This window comes from Ambystoma mexicanum, chromosome 10 (assembly GCF_040938575.1).
Source record: "Ambystoma mexicanum isolate Mex_15411 chromosome 10, UKY_AmexF1_1, whole genome shotgun sequence".
In the NCBI taxonomy this organism is placed as follows: Eukaryota; Metazoa; Chordata; class Amphibia; order Caudata; family Ambystomatidae; genus Ambystoma; species Ambystoma mexicanum.
The window spans coordinates 1,536,472,406-1,536,491,343 of NC_090932.1; the positions used below are offsets into that span (position 1 = coordinate 1,536,472,406).

The 18,938-nt window shown below is 50.7% G+C and overlaps 5 non-coding genes across 5 annotated transcripts; all 5 read right to left on the bottom strand.

The window, feature by feature from the left end:
• Nucleotides 1-1,559: 1,559 nt before the first annotated feature.
• On the bottom strand, nucleotides 1,560-1,700 carry LOC138496499 (U4 spliceosomal RNA). Its single transcript, XR_011278005.1, has one exon. It is a non-coding gene; the product is annotated as a U4 spliceosomal RNA (small nuclear RNA).
• A 3,508-nt stretch (nucleotides 1,701-5,208) lies between these two features.
• LOC138496500 (U4 spliceosomal RNA) lies at nucleotides 5,209-5,349 on the bottom strand. Its single transcript, XR_011278006.1, has one exon. It is a non-coding gene; the product is annotated as a U4 spliceosomal RNA (small nuclear RNA).
• Nucleotides 5,350-8,856: 3,507 nt separating this feature from the next.
• On the bottom strand, nucleotides 8,857-8,997 carry LOC138496501 (U4 spliceosomal RNA). Its single transcript, XR_011278007.1, has one exon. It is a non-coding gene; the product is annotated as a U4 spliceosomal RNA (small nuclear RNA).
• A 3,511-nt stretch (nucleotides 8,998-12,508) lies between these two features.
• LOC138496503 (U4 spliceosomal RNA) lies at nucleotides 12,509-12,649 on the bottom strand. Its single transcript, XR_011278009.1, has one exon. It is a non-coding gene; the product is annotated as a U4 spliceosomal RNA (small nuclear RNA).
• A 3,507-nt stretch (nucleotides 12,650-16,156) lies between these two features.
• LOC138496505 (U4 spliceosomal RNA) lies at nucleotides 16,157-16,297 on the bottom strand. Its single transcript, XR_011278010.1, has one exon. It is a non-coding gene; the product is annotated as a U4 spliceosomal RNA (small nuclear RNA).
• Between the last annotated feature and the right edge of the window lie 2,641 nt (nucleotides 16,298-18,938).

Genomic DNA, 18,938 nt, shown 5'->3' on the forward strand with positions numbered 1-18,938 from the left:
AACAGAGGGAGATACCCGACTCAGAGGATCCATCAAGCAGCACCAGAACCGGTACCCAGCCAGCACACAGCGTGCCCTGCTAGGTTAAGCCAGCAAGCTTCCTAGGTGGGAAGTGCCAGAGAGTCTCTGAACAAAGGACAAGGCCGTTGCCGGCAAACACTCTTCTCAGCTTTGGGTCGGCCGCCTTAAACGTCGACCCAAGCATTGAGAAGAAGCTCGGAGGAGTGCCACAACAAGCATCAACCAGCGTCCATCTTTTAAGGACTTTTTCGAAGCAGTCGAGCTCTCAAACTGCGACCGGCTGCACCACTGTGGCTGTTCTCACGCTGCAGTCACTAAAGCCGTCTGAGAACCCTCGACCAGCTTTCCAGATCCACCAACCAGCACACAGACAACGATTCTTCACCCCGAGCCGCCGGGTAGGGCAGCCTGCAGCCGTCCGCCCAGCCTCGCTTACCAAACTGCCTGCCAACTGATATCCGCATCTGTCGTCCCTCTTGAACTCTGTTGCCGGAGCTACAAAGCATGCTGGAAGCCACTCGATGCTGTCGAGTACCAAGATCATCTCAAACACCAGTTACATTGTGGTTCTGTCCCCCTGGTCCTTCTCCGAAGGCCCTTAGTGACATTTACGACCTCTTGCTCCCTTGCTGCTGCAACCAAATAACCTTGAACAGTTCAGACTGATTGCTTTACCGACTGCACTCCTGTCAGTATCCAGAGTGCATCCCTCTCCTTTGTGAAACTGTCTGTCCCCTGTTTTCCTTTATAGGGTGGGTTGTATTTTGTAGTGTGTTAGAACTGTCTGTTGTATTAATACTAAAGTAGATATTTGTATACAACCTTGACTGGACAGTCCCTTTTATCAGTGGGTCACAATTGTTTTTTCGCTCTGTTGCAACTAACCAGCCTGACGTTCCGTCCACTGTTCGGACCCCTTCCGGTGTACTAGAGGTGTGGGACTGATTGATGGTCTAGAAAGCGATATTCCTCCCTGGACCACTAGTGCCCCGGAAGTTGATTCGTCACACCAAGAGAGGTCGGGTTGTTGACTCCACGTGAATATGTGTCTATAGAATGCATGGGGACAGAAATGCCCTTTTGCCTCTCTTGGGAAGACTGAGATGGTGAGCGAAGGCCAAAGGTAAAGCGACCCCTCTGCTGCGGTTGGCTTCAGTGGCAGCCAGACCTCCCTGAGTAACCATCCAACAATCTGATGACTTTCGCAAGAGCAAATGTGGCAAAGAGGATCGAAGGCAGACAGGTCACTGTCTGCTAGGTTCTGAAAGCTCATGGTTTTCATGTCGTGAGATCAGGAAGGCAGCGAGACAACTGAGGCGCTTAATGCACCTGCTGCATGGTCACGGTTCCATAGACTTCGCTGCACCGCTTGGAGTTTACGAATGCGCTAGCTTCTGGAAGTAAACCCCTTTGTTGAGGGTAGGCCACGAGAGAACAAAGAATAGAAGGGATGGGTTCCGAAAAACACACCCCTCTTGCTAGGTCTTCTCCAGTGGAGTAAAAGCGTCATTGTCTCCTTTTCAAACAAATCGGTTCAGCCTCCGTAGAGACTGTCAAAAATTACCAATTCCAGCTATATTTCAAGCTGTCATGGCGGGGTATTGGGTAAAGTTTTCAATAAGCAATAATCGCGCCTCGGTTAAACCTCATGAGCTACGATACTGCCACTGCGCAAAGCTAAAGCACCTGACCCAGAGGCCCGTGCGCCCCGGGAATGGATTCCCATTTAACTTGCACTGATCCCAGCAAGCTCCATCCTGACCATCCTTTGTCAAACTCATAAAACCGCCTGGATTCCAGTGCCGAGATTTGTTGAGGTGAACACCTGTATCATCTTGCGCTCACCAAACTGACAGCAAATATAGTAGCAAGGTATGCATAGGATTCTGGGAGTAAACATGCAAATGAGCAGGCTGCTACCTGTGCGCTCTTTCCCTTAGCATGATCGGTGGCCTGTTGGCAAGTGACCCCGCCCTCCTTAGAGATTATTGGGCAGGCCGCTGCCAAGGCAACATGGGAGAGGCTTGAGAATGCAAAGAGCCATTGGAGGATTGCACAGGAGCGAGGACAGCATCGAGAAATGGGCTCCTTTGGGGACAGGTGAAGTGATGCTCCACCAGGACGACCAGCTGTTTCTGCAGTGCAGCCAGGACATTGACAAGAAGTGAATCAATTTGTCTCTGAGCGTTCCAACTGTTGACCAAACCATTACAATTTCGATACATTTCCATGCCATCACATACCTACCTGTTTGTGATAATTGCACTTGTCCTTGAAAATAGACCCGATTTTGCAGGGGACTCTGGGAAAAGTGAAAAGGTCCTATGTAATTCACGTCTTGTACCCTGTCTCATAGGGCGGACCCTGCAATTCTACTTCCACTCCACTGCCAAAAATGAAGCGGCCTTGCCCTGTTCAGGCTTTTTGCTGTAGCCCCTGGGCCTTTGCAGAGCCATCTGCTTAGTGTGGCTCTGCCACTGAGGTCAGAAGAGAACATTTAGCCTGAGAAACGGCTGTCTGTGTGTGCAGCTTGGAGAAGACACTGTTGCCATGGGAAAGACATGCCTGTTTGCTGTGCAAATGAAGTGCAGACACAGACAGAAGAGACCACTTGACTGGTAGGAATTGAAGAACCTGACCAAGAGTGAGGAATTAGACCATCCGCACGGGGAGTGTGCGCTCCGCCTGGGCTGGTTTGATACTTTTAAAAAAGAAATGGAATGTTGGTAGGTAAACCTCCTGGAAATGTGTGGGGCTATTCCGCACACATTTCCCAATGGACACTGCACAACAAACACATAGTCAAGTGCACTCTGGGGGACACAGTCTACCGGTGCGGTCCTCCTGTCACATTTAGCTGCAATGTGACAGCCATGGGTACATCAAAGCATCTCTGAAGGGGGAAGGCAACGCCTTCCTCCGGCCCTGGTCAGCCTACTTAAAATAGCAAAGGCTCCATCGATATGCCCTGCCTATTGTTAGGTTCTCTCTGATGGCAGCGCATACTGATGAGAGTTAAGTGAAGCAGGCCTGCCAAGAGGCCTGTTCACAGAACTAACACAGGGCAGGAAACCCCAACACCTTTTTCATATGCAATGTGTCAGCTTGAAGCTAGCTCCCACCCCTCTGTATGAAGGCCATTGAATGTCATGTGTGGAACAACTGTTTAAAGTAGGCAACCGCTGCAGGGCCACCCCCTTTCAGAGGGAAGATATATGTGATTTGATGCAGACAGTCTGTTCTCGAGCTCAATTAACCAGAGAGCCACTTTGATCCACAGGAGACAGGAAGATGGGTGCGGCTTAGTAGTACATGTTGTCACCCCTTACCTTTCCTGTTGCAAAGCACTCTGGTCATGACCTTACGCATGACAGAAGATTGGTGGTGGGGACCCAGGATTGGGTCTTTAAGGTAGGCTTAGCATGCTCCAATCACTGGGGCCCATTTGGCTTTAAAAGAGGGCTGAGCCCCTCACTAAGCAGATCATCCGACGACTTCAAAAGGAGTACGAAGAAGGACTCATTCGGACCCTCGGTGATGGTACAGTCTGCCTCACGGCTTCCGCCAGTGAAGGAAGTCCAGGATTTCCAAGAGGGAAGCAAAATACCTCCCAAAACATCTCCCAGGGAACAGAGGGAGATACCCGACTCAGAGGATCCATCAAGCAGCACCAGAACCGGTACCCAGCCAGCACACAGCGTGCCCTGCTAGGTTAAGCCAGCAAGCTTCCTAGGTGGGAAGTGCCAGAGAGTCTCTGAACAAAGGACAAGGCCGTTGCCGGCAAACACTCTTCTCAGCTTTGGGTCGGCCGCCTTAAACGTCGACCCAAGCATTGAGAAGAAGCTTGGAGGAGTGCCACAACAAGCATCAACCAGCGTCCATCTTTTAAGGACTTTTTCGAAGCAGTCGAGCTCTCAAACTGCGACCGGCTGCACCACTGTGGCTGTTCTCACGATGCAGTCACTAAAGCCGTCTGAGAACCCTCGACCAGCGTTCCAGATCCACCAACCAGCACACAGACAACGATTCTTCACCCCGAGCCGCCGGGTAGGGCAGCCTGCAGCCGTCCGCCCAGCCTCGCTTACCAAACTGCCTGCCAACTGATATCCGCATCTGTCGTCCCTCTTGAACTCTGTCGCCGGAGCTACAAAGCATGCTGGAAGCCACTCGATGCTGTCGAGTACCAAGATCATCTCAAACACCAGTTACATTGTGGTTCTGTCCCCCTGGTCCTTCTCCGAAGGCCCTTAGTGACATTTACGACCTCTTGCTCCCTTGCTGCTGCAACCAAATAACCTTGAACAGTTCAGACTGATTGCTTTACCGACTGCACTCCTGTCAGTATCCAGAGTGCATCCCTCTCCTTTGTGAAACTGTCTGTCCCCTGTTTTCCTTTATAGGGTGGGTTGTATTTTGTAGTGTGTTAGAACTGTCTGTTGTATTAATACTAAAGTAGATATTTGTATACAACCTTGACTGGACAGTCCCTTTTATCAGTGGGTCACAATTGTTTTTTCGCTCTGTTGCAACTAACCAGCCTGACGTTCCGTCCACTGTTCGGACCCCTTCCGGTGTACTAGAGGTGTGGGACTGATTGATGGTCTAGAAAGCGATATTCCTCCCTGGACCACTAGTGCCCCGGAAGTTGATTCGTCACACCAAAAGAGGTCGGGTTGTTGACTCCACGTGAATATGTGTCTATAGAATGCATGGGGACAGAAATGCCCTTTTGCCTCTCTTGGGAAGACTGAGATGGTGAGCGAAGGCCAAAGGTAAAGCGACCCCTCTGCTGCGGTTGGCTTCAGTGGCAGCCAGACCTCCCTGAGTAACCATCCAACAATCTGATGACTTTCGCAAGAGCAGATGTGGCAAAGAGGATCGAAGGCAGACAGGTCACTGTCTGCTAGGTTCTGAAAGCTCATGGTTTTCATGTCGTGAGATCAGGAAGGCAGCGAGACAACTGAGGCGCTTAATGCACCTGCTGCATGGTCACGGTTCCATAGACTTCGCTGCGCCGCTTGGAGTTTACGAATGCGCTAGCTTCTGGAAGTAAACCCCTTTGTTGAGGGTAGGCCACGAGAGAACAAAGAATAGAAGGGATGGGTTCCGAAAAACACACCCCTCTTGCTAGGTCTTCTCCAGTGGAGTAAAAGCGTCATTGTCTCCTTTTCAAACAAATCGGTTCAGCCTCCGTAGAGACTGTCAAAAATTACCAATTCCAGCTATATTTCAAGCTGTCATGGCGGGGTATTGGGTAAAGTTTTCAATAAGCAATAATCGCGCCTCGGTTAAACCTCATGAGCTACGATACTGCCACTGCGCAAAGCTAAAGCACCTGACCCAGAGGCCCGTGCGCCCCGGGAATGGATTCCCATTTAACCTGCACTGATCCCAGCAAGCTCCATCCTGAGCATCCTTTGTCAAACTCATAAAACCGCCTGGATTCCAGTGCCGAGATTTGTTGAGGTGAACACCTGTATCATCTTGCGCTCACCAAACTGACAGCAAATATAGTAGCAAGGTATGCATAGGATTCTGGGAGTAAACATGCAAATGAGCAGGCTGCTACCTGTGCGCTCTTTCCCTTAGCATGATCGGTGGCCTGTTGGCAAGTGACCCCGCCCTCCTGAGAGATTATTGGGCAGGCCGCTGCCAAGGCAACATGGGAGAGGCTTGAGAATGCAAAGAGCCATTGGAGGATTGCACAGGAGCGAGGACAGCATCGAGAAATGGGCTCCTTTGGGGACAGGTGAAGTGATGCTCCACCAGGACGACCAGCTGTTTCTGCAGTGCAGCCAGGACATTGACAAGAAGTGAATCAATTTGTCTCTGAGCGTTCCAACTGTTGACCAAACCATTACAATTTCGATACATTTCCATGCCATCACATACCTACCTGTTTGTGATAATTGCACTTGTCCTTGAAAATAGACCCGATTTTTCAGGGGACTCTGGGAAAGTGAAAAGGTCTTATGTAATTCACGTCTTGTACCCTGTCTCATAGGGCGGACCCTGCAATTCTACTTCCACTCCACTGCCAAAAATGAAGCGGCCTTGCCCTGTTCAGGCTTTTTGCTGTAGCCCCTGGGCCTTTGCAGAGCCATCTGCTTAGTGTGGCTCTGCCACTGAGGTCAGAAGAGAACATTTAGCCTGAGAAACGGCTGTCTGTGTGTGCAGCTTGGAGAAGACACTGTTGCCATGGGAAAGACATGCCTGTTTGCTGTGCAAATGAAGTGCAGACACAGACAGAAGAGACCACTTGACTGGTAGGAATTGAAGAACCTGACCAAGAGTGAGGAATTAGACCATCCGCACGGGGAGTGTGCGCTCCGCCTGGGCTGGTTTGATACTTTTAAAAAAGAAATGGAATGTTGGTAGGTAAACCTCCTGGAAATGTGTGGGGCTATTCCGCACACATTTCCCAATGGACACTGCACAACAAACACATAGTCAAGTGCACTCTGGGGGACAGAGTCTACCGGTGCGGTCCTCCTGTCACATTTAGCTGCAATGTGACAGCCATGGGTACATCAAAGCATCTCTGAAGGGGGAAGGCAACGCCTTCCTCCGGCCCTGGTCAGCCTACTTAAAATAGCAAAGGCTCCATCGATATGCCCTGCCTATTGTTAGGTTCTCTCTGATGGCAGCGCATACTGATGAGAGTTAAGTGAAGCAGGCCTGCCAAGAGGCCTGTTCACAGAACTAACACAGGGCAGGAAACCCCAACACCTTTTTCATATGCAATGTGTCAGCTTGCAGCTAGCTCCCACCCCTCTGTATGAAGGCCATTGAATGTCATGTGTGGAACAACTGTTTACAGTAGGCAACCGCTGCAGGGCCACCCCCTTTCAGAGGGAAGATATATGTGATTTGATGCAGACAGTCTGTTCTCGAGCTCAATTAACCAGAGAGCCACTTTGATCCACAGGAGACAGGAAGATGGGTGCGGCTTAGTAGTACATGTTGTCACCCCTTACCTTTCCTGTTGCAAAGCACTCTGGTCATGACCTTACGCATGACAGAAGATTGGTGGTGGGGACCCAGGATTGGGTCTTTAAGGTAGGCTTAGCATGCTCCAATCACTGGGGCCCATTTGGCTTTAAAAGAGGGCTGAGCCCCTCACTAAGCAGATCATCCGACGACTTCAAAAGGAGTACGAAGAAGGACTCATTCGGACCCTCGGTGATGGTACAGTCTGCCTCACGGCTTCCGCCAGTGAAGGAAGTCCAGGATTTCCAAGAGGGAAGCAAAATACCTCCCAAAACATCTCCCAGGGAACAGAGGGAGATACCCGACTCAGAGGATCCATCAAGCAGCACCAGAACCGGTACCCAGCCAGCACACAGCGTGCCCTGCTAGGTTAAGCCAGCAAGCTTCCTAGGTGGGAAGTGCCAGAGAGTCTCTGAACAAAGGACAAGGCCGTTGCCAGCAAACACTCTTCTCAGCTTTGGGTCGGCCGCCTTAAACGTCGACCCAAGCATTGAGAAGAAGCTCGGAGGAGTGCAACAACAAGCATCAACCAGCGTCCATCTTTTAAGGACTTTTTCGAAGCAGTCGAGCTCTCAAACTGCGACCGGCTTCACCACTGTGGCTGTTCTCACGCTGCAGTCACTAAAGCCGTCTGAGAACCCTCGACCAGCGTTCCAGATCCACCAACCAGCACACAGACAACGATTCTTCACCCCGAGCCGCCGGGTAGGGCAGCCTGCAGCCGTCCGCCCAGCCTCGCTTACCAAACTGCCTGCCAACTGATATCCGCATCTGTCGTCCCTCTTGAACTCTGTCGCCGGAGCTACAAAGCATGCTGGAAGCCACTCGATGCTGTCGAGTACCAAGATCATCTCAAACACCAGTTACATTGTGGTTCTGTCCCCCTGGTCCTTCTCCGAAGGCCCTTAGTGACATTTACGACCTCTTGCTCCCTTGCTGCTGCAACCAAATAACCTTGAACAGTTCAGACTGATTGCTTTACCGACTGCACTCCTGTCAGTATCCAGAGTGCATCCCTCTCCTTTGTGAAACTGTCTGTCCCCTGTTTTCCTTTATAGGGTGGGTTGTATTTTGTAGTGTGTTAGAACTGTCTGTTGTATTAATACTAAAGTAGATATTTGTATACAACCTTGACTGGACAGTCCCTTTTATCAGTGGGTCACAATTGTTTTTTCGCTCTGTTGCAACTAACCAGCCTGACGTTCCGTCCACTGTTCGGACCCCTTCCGGTGTACTAGAGGTGTGGGACTGATTGATGGTCTAGAAAGCGATATTCCTCCCTGGACCACTAGTGCCCCGGAAGTTGATTCGTCACACCAAGAGAGGTCGGGTTGTTGACTCCACGTGAATATGTGTCTATAGAATGCATGGGGACAGAAATGCCCTTTTGCCTCTCTTGGGAAGACTGAGATGGTGAGCGAAGGCCAAAGGTAAAGCGACCCCTCTGCTGCGGTTGGCTTCAGTGGCAGCCAGACCTCCCTGAGTAACCATCCAACAATCTGATGACTTTCGCAAGAGCAATTGTGGCAAAGAGGATCGAAGGCAGACAGGTCACTGTCTGCTAGGTTCTGAAAGCTCATGGTTTTCATGTCGTGAGATCAGGAAGGCAGCGAGACAACTGAGGCGCTTAATGCACCTGCTGCATGGTCACGGTTCCATAGACTTCGCTGCACCGCTTGGAGTTTACGAATGCGCTAGCTTCTGGAAGTAAACCCCTTTGTTGAGGGTAGGCCACGAGAGAACAAAGAATAGAAGGGATGGGTTCCGAAAAACACACCCCTCTTGCTAGGTCTTCTCCAGTGGAGTAAAAGCGTCATTGTCTCCTTTTCAAACAAATCGGTTCAGCCTCCGTAGAGACTGTCAAAAATTACCAATTCCAGCTATATTTCAAGCTGTCATGGCGGGGTATTGGGTAAAGTTTTCAATAAGCAATAATCGCGCCTCGGTTAAACCTCATGAGCTACGATACTGCCACTGCGCAAAGCTAAAGCACCTGACCCAGAGGCCCGTGCGCCCCGGGAATGGATTCCCATTTAACTTGCACTGATCCCAGCAAGCTCCATCCTGACCATCCTTTGTCAAACTCATAAAACCGCCTGGATTCCAGTGCCGAGATTTGTTGAGGTGAACACCTGTATCATCTTGCGCTCACCAAACTGACAGCAAATATAGTAGCAAGGTATGCATAGGATTCTGGGAGTAAACATGCAAATGAGCAGGCTGCTACCTGTGCGCTCTTTCCCTTAGCATGATCGGTGGCCTGTTGGCAAGTGACCCCGCCCTCCTTAGAGATTATTGGGCAGGCCGCTGCCAAGGCAACATGGGAGAGGCTTGAGAATGCAAAGAGCCATTGGAGGATTGCACAGGAGCGAGGACAGCATCGAGAAATGGGCTCCTTTGGGGACAGGTGAAGTGATGCTCCACCAGGACGACCAGCTGTTTCTGCAGTGCAGCCAGGACATTGACAAGAAGTGAATCAATTTGTCTCTGAGCGTTCCAACTGTTGACCAAACCATTACAATTTCGATACATTTCCATGCCATCACATACCTACCTGTTTGTGATAATTGCACTTGTCCTTGAAAATAGACCCGATTTTGCAGGGGACTCTGGGAAAAGTGAAAAGGTCCTATGTAATTCACGTCTTGTACCCTGTCTCATAGGGCGGACCCTGCAATTCTACTTCCACTCCACTGCCAAAAATGAAGCGGCCTTGCCCTGTTCAGGCTTTTTGCTGTAGCCCCTGGGCCTTTGCAGAGCCATCTGCTTAGTGTGGCTCTGCCACTGAGGTCAGAAGAGAACATTTAGCCTGAGAAACGGCTGTCTGTGTGTGCAGCTTGGAGAAGACACTGTTGCCATGGGAAAGACATGCCTGTTTGCTGTGCAAATGAAGTGCAGACACAGACAGAAGAGACCACTTGACTGGTAGGAATTGAAGAACCTGACCAAGAGTGAGGAATTAGACCATCCGCACGGGGAGTGTGCGCTCCGCCTGGGCTGGTTTGATACTTTTAAAAAAGAAATGGAATGTTGGTAGGTAAACCTCCTGGAAATGTGTGGGGCTATTCCGCACACATTTCCCAATGGACACTGCACAACAAACACATAGTCAAGTGCACTCTGGGGGACACAGTCTACCGGTGCGGTCCTCCTGTCACATTTAGCTGCAATGTGACAGCCATGGGTACATCAAAGCATCTCTGAAGGGGGAAGGCAACGCCTTCCTCCGGCCCTGGTCAGCCTACTTAAAATAGCAAAGGCTCCATCGATATGCCCTGCCTATTGTTAGGTTCTCTCTGATGGCAGCGCATACTGATGAGAGTTAAGTGAAGCAGGCCTGCCAAGAGGCCTGTTCACAGAACTAACACAGGGCAGGAAACCCCAACACCTTTTTCATATGCAATGTGTCAGCTTGAAGCTAGCTCCCACCCCTCTGTATGAAGGCCATTGAATGTCATGTGTGGAACAACTGTTTAAAGTAGGCAACCGCTGCAGGGCCACCCCCTTTCAGAGGGAAGATATATGTGATTTGATGCAGACAGTCTGTTCTCGAGCTCAATTAACCAGAGAGCCACTTTGATCCACAGGAGACAGGAAGATGGGTGCGGCTTAGTAGTACATGTTGTCACCCCTTACCTTTCCTGTTGCAAAGCACTCTGGTCATGACCTTACGCATGACAGAAGATTGGTGGTGGGGACCCAGGATTGGGTCTTTAAGGTAGGCTTAGCATGCTCCAATCACTGGGGCCCATTTGGCTTTAAAAGAGGGCTGAGCCCCTCACTAAGCAGATCATCCGACGACTTCAAAAGGAGTACGAAGAAGGACTCATTCGGACCCTCGGTGATGGTACAGTCTGCCTCACGGCTTCCGCCAGTGAAGGAAGTCCAGGATTTCCAAGAGGGAAGCAAAATACCTCCCAAAACATCTCCCAGGGAACAGAGGGAGATACCCGACTCAGAGGATCCATCAAGCAGCACCAGAACCGGTACCCAGCCAGCACACAGCGTGCCCTGCTAGGTTAAGCCAGCAAGCTTCCTAGGTGGGAAGTGCCAGAGAGTCTCTGAACAAAGGACAAGGCCGTTGCCGGCAAACACTCTTCTCAGCTTTGGGTCGGCCGCCTTAAACGTCGACCCAAGCATTGAGAAGAAGCTCGGAGGAGTGCCACAACAAGCATCAACCAGCGTCCATCTTTTAAGGACTTTTTCGAAGCAGTCGAGCTCTCAAACTGCGACCGGCTGCACCACTGTGGCTGTTCTCACGCTGCAGTCACTAAAGCCGTCTGAGAACCCTCGACCAGCGTTCCAGATCCACCAACCAGCACACAGACAACGATTCTTCACCCCGAGCCGCCGGGTAGGGCAGCCTGCAGCCGTCCGCCCAGCCTCGCTTACCAAACTGCCTGCCAACTGATATCCGCATCTGTCGTCCCTCTTGAACTCTGTCGCCGGAGCTACAAAGCATGCTGGAAGCCACTCGATGCTGTCGAGTACCAAGATCATCTCAAACACCAGTTACATTGTGGTTCTGTCCCCCTGGTCCTTCTCCGAAGGCCCTTAGTGACATTTACGACCTCTTGCTCCCTTGCTGCTGCAACCAAATAACCTTGAACAGTTCAGACTGATTGCTTTACCGACTGCACTCCTGTCAGTATCCAGAGTGCATCCCTCTCCTTTGTGAAACTGTCTGTCCCCTGTTTTCCTTTATAGGGTGGGTTGTATTTTGTAGTGTGTTAGAACTGTCTGTTGTATTAATACTAAAGTAGATATTTGTATACAACCTTGACTGGACAGTCCCTTTTATCAGTGGGTCACAATTTTTTTTTTTTCGCTCTGTTGCAACTAACCAGCCTGACGTTCCGTCCACTGTTCGGACCCCTTCCGGTGCACTAGAGGTGTGGGACTGATTGATGGTCTAGAAAGCGATATTCCTCCCTGGACCACTAGTGCCCCGGAAGTTGATTCGTCACACCAAGAGAGGTCGGGTTATTGACTCCACGTGAATATGTGTCTATAGAATGCATGGGGACAGAAATGCCCTTTTGCCTCTCTTGGGAAGACTGAGATGGTGAGCGAAGGCCAAAGGTAAAGCGACCCCTCTGCTGCGGTTGGCTTCAGTGGCAGCCAGACCTCCCTGAGTAACCATCCAACAATCTGATGACTTTCGCAAGAGCAGATGTGGCAAAGAGGATCGAAGGCAGACAGGTCACTGTCTGCTAGGTTCTGAAAGCTCATGGTTTTCATGTCGTGAGATCAGGAAGGCAGCGAGACAACTGAGGCGCTTAATGCACCTGCTGCATGGTCACGGTTCCATAGACTTCGCTGCGCCGCTTGGAGTTTACGAATGCGCTAGCTTCTGGAAGTAAACCCCTTTGTTGAGGGTAGGCCACGAGAGAACAAAGAATAGAAGGGATGGGTTCCGAAAAACACACCCCTCTTGCTAGGTCTTCTCCAGTGGAGTAAAAGCGTCATTGTCTCCTTTTCAAACAAATCGGTTCAGCCTCCGTAGAGACTGTCAAAAATTACCAATTCCAGCTATATTTCAAGCTGTCATGGCGGGGTATTGGGTAAAGTTTTCAATAAGCAATAATCGCGCCTCGGTTAAACCTCATGAGCTACGATACTGCCACTGCGCAAAGCTAAAGCACCTGACCCAGAGGCCCGTGCGCCCCGGGAATGGATTCCCATTTAACCTGCACTGATCCCAGCAAGCTCCATCCTGAGCATCCTTTGTCAAACTCATAAAACCGCCTGGATTCCAGTGCCGAGATTTGTTGAGGTGAACACCTGTATCATCTTGCGCTCACCAAACTGACAGCAAATATAGTAGCAAGGTATGCATAGGATTCTGGGAGTAAACATGCAAATGAGCAGGCTGCTACCTGTGCGCTCTTTCCCTTAGCATGATCGGTGGCCTGTTGGCAAGTGACCCCGCCCTCCTGAGAGATTATTGGGCAGGCCGCTGCCAAGGCAACATGGGAGAGGCTTGAGAATGCAAAGAGCCATTGGAGGATTGCACAGGAGCGAGGACAGCATCGAGAAATGGGCTCCTTTGGGGACAGGTGAAGTGATGCTCCACCAGGACGACCAGCTGTTTCTGCAGTGCAGCCAGGACATTGACAAGAAGTGAATCAATTTGTCTCTGAGCGTTCCAACTGTTGACCAAACCATTACAATTTCGATACATTTCCATGCCATCACATACCTACCTGTTTGTGATAATTGCACTTGTCCTTGAAAATAGACCCGATTTTGCAGGGGACTCTGGGAAAAGTGAAAAGGTCCTATGTAATTCACGTCTTGTACCCTGTCTCATAGGGCGGACCCTGCAATTCTACTTCCACTCCACTGCCAAAAATGAAGCGGCCTTGCCCTGTTCAGGCTTTTTGCTGTAGCCCCTGGGCCTTTGCAGAGCCATCTGCTTAGTGTGGCTCTGCCACGGAGGTCAGAAGAGAACATTTAGCCTGAGAAACGGCTGTCTGTGTGTGCAGCTTGGAGAAGACACTGTTGCCATGGGAAAGACATGCCTGTTTGCTGTGCAAATGAAGTGCAGACACAGACAGAAGAGACCACTTGACTGGTAGGAATTGAAGAACCTGACCAAGAGTGAGGAATTAGACCATCCGCACGGGGAGTGTGCGCTCCGCCTGGGCTGGTTTGATACTTTAAAAAAAGAAATGGAATGTTGGTAGGTAAACCTCCTGGAAATGTGTGGGGCTATTCCGCACACATTTCCCAATGGACACTGCACAACAAACACATAGTCAAGTGCATTCTGGGGGACACAGTCTACCGGTGCGGTCCTCCTGTCACATTTAGCTGCAATGTGACAGCCATGGGTACATCAAAGCATCTCTGAAGGGGGAAGGCAACGCCTTCCTCCGGCCCTGGTCAGCCTACTTAAAATAGCAAAGGCTCCATCGATATGCCCTGCCTATTGTTAGGTTCTCTCTGATGGCAGCGCATACTGATGAGAGTTAAGTGAAGCAGGCCTGCCAAGAGGCCTGTTCACAGAACTAACACAGGGCAGGAAACCCCAACACCTTTTTCATATGCAATGTGTCAGCTTGAAGCTAGCTCCCACCCCTCTGTATGAAGGCCATTGAATGTCATGTGTGGAACAACTGTTTACAGTAGGCAACCGCTGCAGGGCCACCCCCTTTCAGAGGGAAGATATATGTGATTTGATGCAGACAGTCTGTTCTCGAGCTCAATTAACCAGAGAGCCACTTTGATCCACAGGAGACAGGAAGATGGGTGCGGCTTAGTAGTACATGTTGTCACCCCTTACCTTTCCTGTTGCAAAGCACTCTGGTCATGACCTTACGCATGACAGAAGATTGGTGGTGGGGACCCAGGATTGGGTCTTTAAGGTAGGCTTAGCATGCTCCAATCACTGGGGCCCATTTGGCTTTAAAAGAGGGCTGAGCCCCTCACTAAGCAGATCATCCGACGACTTCAAAAGGAGTACGAAGAAGGACTCATTCGGACCCTCGGTGATGGTACAGTCTGCCTCACGGCTTCCGCCAGTGAAGGAAGTCCAGGATTTCCAAGAGGGAAGCAAAATACCTCCCAAAACATCTCCCAGGGAACAGAGGGAGATACCTGACTCAGAGGATCCATCAAGCAGCACCAGAACCGGTACCCAGCAGCACACAGCGTGCCCTGCTAGGTTAAGCCAGCAAGCTTCCTAGGTGGGAAGTGCCAGAGAGTCTCTGAACAAAGGACAAGGCCGTTGCCGGCAAACACTCTTCTCAGCTTTGGGTCGGCCGCCTTAAACGTCGACCCAAGCATTGAGAAGAAGCTCGGAGGAGTGCCACAACAAGCATCAACCAGCGTCCATCTTTTAAGGACTTTTTCGAAGCAGTCGAGCTCTCAAACTGCGACCGGCTGCACCACTGTGGCTGTTCTCACGCTGCAGTCACTAAAGCCGTCTGAGAACCCTCGACCAGCGTTCCAGATCCACCAACCAGCACACAGACAACGATTCTTCACCCCGAGCCGCCGGGTAGGGCAGCCTGCAGCCGTCCGCCCAGCCTCGCTTACCAAACTGCCTGCCAACTGATATCCGCATCTGTCGTCCCTCTTGAACTCTGTCGCCGGAGCTACAAAGCATGCTGGAAGCCACTCGATGCTGTCGAGTACCAAGATCATCTCAAACACCAGTTACATTGTGGTTCTGTCCCCCTGGTCCTTCTCCGAAGGCCCTTAGTGACATTTACGACCTCTTGCTCCCTTGCTGCTGCAACCAAATAACCTTGAACAGTTCAGACTGATTGCTTTACCGACTGCACTCCTGTCAGTATCCAGAGTGCATCCCTCTCCTTTGTGAAACTGTCTGTCCCCTGTTTTCCTTTATAGGGTGGGTTGTATTTTGTAGTGTGTTAGAACTGTCTGTTGTATTAATACTAAAGTAGATATTTGTATACAACCTTGACTGGACAGTCCCTTTTATCAGTGGGTCACAATTGTTTTTTCGCTCTGTTGCAACTAACCAGCCTGACGTTCCGTCCACTGTTCGGACCCCTTCCGGTGTACTAGAGGTGTGGGACTGATTGATGGTCTAGAAAGCGATATTCCTCCCTGGACCACTAGTGCCCCGGAAGTTGATTCGTCACACCAAGAGAGGTCGGGTTGTTGACTCCACGTGAATATGTGTCTATAGAATGCATGGGGACAGAAATGCCCTTTTGCCTCTCTTGGGAAGACTGAGATGGTGAGCGAAGGCCAAAGGTAAAGCGACCCCTCTGCTGCGGTTGGCTTCAGTGGCAGCCAGACCTCCCTGAGTAACCATCCAACCATCTGATGACTTTCGCAAGAGCAGATGTGGCAAAGAGGATCGAAGGCAGACAGGTCACTGTCTGCTAGGTTCTGAAAGCTCATGGTTTTCATGTCGTGAGATCAGGAAGGCAGCGAGACAACTGAGGCGCTTAATGCACCTGCTGCATGGTCACGGTTCCATAGACTTCGCTGCGCCGCTTGGAGTTTACGAATGCGCTAGCTTCTGGAAGTAAACCCCTTTGTTGAGGGTAGGCCAAGAGAGAACAAAGAATAGAAGGGATGGGTTCCGAAAAACACACCCCTCTTGCTAGGTCTTCTCCAGTGGAGTAAAAGCGTCATTGTCTCCTTTTCAAACAAATCGGTTCAGCCTCCGTAGAGACTGTCAAAAATTACCAATTCCAGCTATATTTCAAGCTGTCATGGCGGGGTATTGGGTAAAGTTTTCAATAAGCAATAATCGCGCCTCGGTTAAACCTCATGAGCTACGATACTGCCACTGCGCAAAGCTAAAGCACCTGACCCAGAGGCCCGTGCGCCCCGGGAATGGATTCCCATTTAACTTGCACTGATCCCAGCAAGCTCCATCCTGAGCATCCTTTGTCAAACTCATAAAACCGCCTGGATTCCAGTGCCGAGATTTGTTGAGGTAAACACCTGTATCATCTTGCGCTCACCAAACTGACAGCAAATATAGTAGCAAGGTATGCATAGGATTCTGGGAGTAAACATGCAAATGAGCAGGCTGCTACCTGTGCGCTCTTTCCCTTAGCATGATCGGTGGCCTGTTGGCAAGTGACCCCGCCCTCCTGAGAGATTATTGGGCAGGCCGCTGCCAAGGCAACATGGGAGAGGCTTGACAATGCAAAGAGCCATTGGAGGATTGCACAGACGCGAGGACAGCGTCGAGAAATGGGCTCCTTTGGGGACAGGTGAAGTGATGCTCCACCAGGACGACCAGCTGTTTCTGCAGTGCAGCCAGGACATTGACAAGAAGTGAATCAATTTGTCTCTGAGCGTTCCAACAGTTGACCAAACCATTACAATTTCGATACATTTCCATGCCATCACATACCTACCTGTTTGTGATAATTGCACTTGTCCTTGAAAATAGACCCGATTTTGCAGGGGACTCTGGGAAAAGTGAAAAGGTCCTATGTAATTCACGTCTTGTACCCTGTCTCATAGGGCGGACCCTGCAATTCTACTTCCACTCCACTGCCAAAAATGAAGCGGCCTTGCCCTGTTCAGGCTTTTTGCTGTAGCCCCTGGGCCTTTGCAGAGCCATCTGCTTAGTGTGGCTCTGCCACTGAGGTCAGAAGAGAACATTTAGCCTGAGAAACGGCTGTCTGTGTGTGCAGCTTGGAGAAGACACTGTTGCCATGGGAAAGACATGCCTGTTTGCTGTGCAAATGAAGTGCAGACACAGACAGAAGAGACCACTTGACTGGTAGGAATTGAAGAACCTGACCAAGAGTGAGGAATTAGACCATCCGCACGGGGAGTGTGCGCTCCGCCTGGGCTGGTTTGATACTTTTAAAAAAGAAATGGAATGTTGGTAGGTAAACCTCCTGGAAATGTGTGGGGCTATTCCGCACACATTTCCCAATGGACACTGCACAACAAACACATAGTCAAGTGCACTCTGGGGGACACAGTCTACCGGTGCGGTCCTCCTGTCACATTTAGCTGCAATGTGACAGCCATGGGTACATCAAAGCATCTCTGAAGGGGGAAGGCAACGCCTTCCTCCGGCCCTGGTCAGCCTACTTAAAATAGCAAAGGCTCCATCGATATGCCCTGCCTATTGTTAGGTTCTCTCTGATGGCAGCGCATACTGATGAGAGTTAAGTGAAGCAGGCCTGCCAAGAGGCCTGTTCACAGAACTAACACAGGGCAGGAAACCCCAACACCTTTTTCATATGCAATGTGTCAGCTTGAAGCTAGCTCCCACCCCTCTGTATGAAGGCCATTGAATGTCATGTGTGGAACAACTGTTTACAGTAGGCAACCGCTGCAGGGCCACCCCCTTTCAGAGGGAAGATATATGTGATTTGATGCAGACAGTCTGTTCTCGAGCTCAATTAACCAGAGAGCCACTTTGATCCACAGGAGACAGGAAGATGGGTGCGGCTTAGTAGTACATGTTGTCACCCCTTACCTTTCCTGTTGCAAAGCACTCTGGTCATGACCTTACGCATGACAGAAGATTGGTGGTGGGGACCCAGGATTGGGTCTTTAAGGTAGGCTTAGCATGCTCCAATCACTGGGGCCCATTTGGCTTTAAAAGAGGGCTGAGCCCTTCACTAAGCAGATCATCCGACGACTTCAAAAGGAGTACGAAGAAGGACTCATTCGGACCCTCGGTGATGGTACAGTCTGCCTCACGGCTTCCGCCAGTGAAGGAAGTCCAGGATTTCCAAGAGGGAAGCAAAATACCTCCCAAAACATCTCCCAGGGAACAGAGGGAGATACCCGACTCAGAGGATCCATCAAGCAGCACCAGAACCGGTACCCAGCCAGCACACAGCGTGCCCTGAAAGGTTAAGCCAGCAAGCTTCCTAGGTGGGAAGTGCCAGAGAGTCTCTGAACAAAGGACAAGGCCGTTGCCGGCAAACACTCTTCTCAGCTTTGGGTCGGCTGCCTTAAACGTCTACCCAAGCATTGAGAAGAAGCTCGGAGGAGTGCCACAACAAGCATCAACCAGCGTCCATCTTTTAAGGACTTTTTCGAAGCAGTCGAGCTCTCAAACTGCGACCGGCTGCACCACTGTGGCTGTTCTCACGCTGCAGTCACTAAAGCCGTCTGAGAACCCTCGACCAGCGTTCCAGATCCACCAACCAGCACACAGACAACGATTCTTCACCCCGAGCCGCCGGGTAGGGCAGCCTGCAGCCGTCCGCCCAGCCTCGCTTACCAAACTGCCTGCCAACTGATATCCGCATCTGTCGTCCCTCTTGAACTCTGTCGCCGGAGCTACAAAGCATGCTGGAAGCCACTCGATGCTGTCGAGTACCAAGATCATCTCGAACACCAGTTACATTGTGGTTCTGTCCCCCTGGTCCTTCTCCGAAGGCCCTTAGTGACATTTACGACCCCTTGCTCCCTTGCTGCTGCAACCAAATAACCTTGAACAGTTCAGACTGATTGCT